The sequence below is a fragment of the Charadrius vociferus genome, unplaced genomic scaffold, assembly GCF_000708025.1.
Source record: "Charadrius vociferus isolate BGI_N301 unplaced genomic scaffold, ASM70802v2 scaffold782, whole genome shotgun sequence".
Classification (NCBI taxonomy): domain Eukaryota; kingdom Metazoa; phylum Chordata; class Aves; order Charadriiformes; family Charadriidae; genus Charadrius; species Charadrius vociferus.
The window spans coordinates 2,225-4,659 of record NW_009647411.1 but is presented as its reverse complement, the minus strand read 5'-3'; positions in this window follow the sequence as shown (position 1 = coordinate 4,659).

The following is a 2,435-nucleotide window of genomic DNA, read 5'->3' as shown; positions in this document are numbered from 1 at the left end:
CGCCTCCAGCCCCGGAGGAGCAGGGGGATGCCGAGGGGAGCTCTCTGCTGGGTGCCGGTACACACAGCCCTACTGTCCCTGGGTCCCTCCTGGCTGAAAGCCTTTCCCCAGGCAGGTGGGGGACATGCGACACAGCCCAGACCCTGGGCAGTGCGGGGGTGTCCGGCGGTACCCCTGGCTCCAGCTGCTCTGGGAACGCATCCTCCCTGGGCCCTGGGAACGCCGCGCAGAGCTTGCCCTGGTCTCACTGCGCCTGGGTGACCCTGGAGACACGTTGGCTGGGGACAGGGATGCCAAATCAGTGACAGATACTGTGTCCCAAAACAGTGACAGATACATAGGACCCGCCAAGCAGAACGGGTGCTGGTGCAGGGATGGGTTGCGTTCTGCGCAGCAAATAACAGCATCCTCAGGAGCAGGGGGTGACGGGCAGGAGGGAGGACTGAAAAAACCCACAGAGCTCGGAGGCCTGGCAAAGATGGATGTTTGCCGCCCATTCTGTGTTATGCTTCAGTTTCAAATTCGTCAGGGATTTCCCTGACAGTGAGTGCCGTCTATGGGGCACACCCAGCGCCTTCTGCCTCTCCCAGAGGTGCCCATGGACCCTGCTGCTGGCTGGGACCTGCTCCCCGATGCCCAGCACTACCCAGAGCCTGCCCAGGCTGCTGCCCCCCCTTCTCTCCCTCCCCCAGGATTTATCCCATCCCACAGCCTCCAGGCAGAATTAGAACCCGTGTACCCTACACGTGAACCCAAGAGCAGTGAGGTGACCCTGCCTTGGGGGGTCTGCGGGCTTATTATGCCTTGCCCCCGCTTCTGCCTCTCTGGCCATCTGCTTCCATCTGTCTCGCCTTGACTGATCACCAAAGCTGGGGGTAAAACCTGGAGATGCAAATTTGGGTGGAGGGAGGGTTTTGTGTCTGGGTTAGGGCTGGGTTTCACTTAAACCTTCTTTGCGTGCTGGTATTGCCGGGTTCTCGCTCCCCCTGTGATGCAGAGCAGGGACATGCGCTGCTCCGGGGAGAGCCAGAGCAGGGGAAGCCACCCAGAGCAGGGATGCTGTTAGGAGAAGAAGGATTCCTTCAGCGGTCATCGCTGCAGGCCTTCTCCTGGCAGGGGGAACATCTGTTGGAGATTAAAGCCAAGATGCCTCACGCTGTCAGCACTTTAAAGAGGTTCCTTTGCTGAGCAAAGAGCTCTCTCTCCTGGCTGCTGCTAGCTTTCCTCTGCTCTGTTTCCCGGCTGCCTTTTCCCACCCGGGAATTAAGGGAGGAGGAGGAGAAGACCCCAGGGAGGGATTAGGGCACCGGAGCCGAGGGTTGAGATGGTTATTCCAGTGTGTGCCCCCCTCCGGCAGGGAAAGGACTGACTGCCTTTGGTGTGTTGGCAGCCAGCGCTGGGGCTCGGCTGGGAGCACTGGGGCGGGAGTGGAAGGGCTGGGGGAGTTCTACGGGGGCTCAGCACTGCAGGAATAACACAGTGCCATTTACCCTGTCCAAAAATCTGCCGTTTGTCATGTGTGCGGCAGTAAAACCCTGATTAATTCCTGCAGCAATTCCAGTTTGCCAAGCTCTGTGCAGAAGGGGAGCCTTCCCAGCCGGTCTGAGCTCTCTGAGATGGAGGGAAGGGGCCAAAGGGGTCTTTCAGGTAAAATCCCCCCCTTCCTCGGCACCGCTGGGACCGGCCGGGAGTGTGCTATCAGCCTGTCCCACCAGAGCCACTTTGCCGTGATCAGGAGGAAACCGCAAACGGATGGGTGGGTTTTATGAAAGCCGACATCTGTCTCCCATCCCAGCCTGGCCTCACAAATCTGCTGGGCACAAACGGCCGCACCAATGAGCTTAGCATCAAAAGTCCCAGGGCACTAACCTTTCCCCGCTTCTGCTCCCCTCCTTCACCATCGGGAGCCAGAGACACCAGCCAGCCAAGGGCTTTAGTGTGATCCCCACGGCCCATCTGTCCACCCCACACATATTAACAGCCAGTGCCCTGGTGCCGGGTTTGTAACTCGTGTTTTCTCACAGAGCAAGCAAGAGAGAATAAATAACAGTGACAACCGGCAACAGTGACACCTCGCAAGAAGAAACACAGAGCTGCCACTTCCAGAGGACTTTCCACCTCCCCCGGTTTTCCCGCAGAGCGGATACCCGCCACCGGACAGCACTGGGGTCCCGTATGATGTGTCGGGGGCTCACAGCTCTCACCAGCGTTGCAGCCGAGCTCTCCATCCCACAGCGCTTCTCTCTCACACAAACGTCCCTTCCCGCTCCCCCCGTTTGTCCCGTGGACGCGTTACCTTCCCAGCACCGTCTTGCCACCCCAGCCCCGCAGGTCAGTGGATGGGGAGGCACTGCTGGTGTCCCCAGCTCTGGCAATAGCCCAGCTGCCAGGGGACCGCCCCAGCCAGGGGGCCTCGCAGGCTATCCGTGTATCTC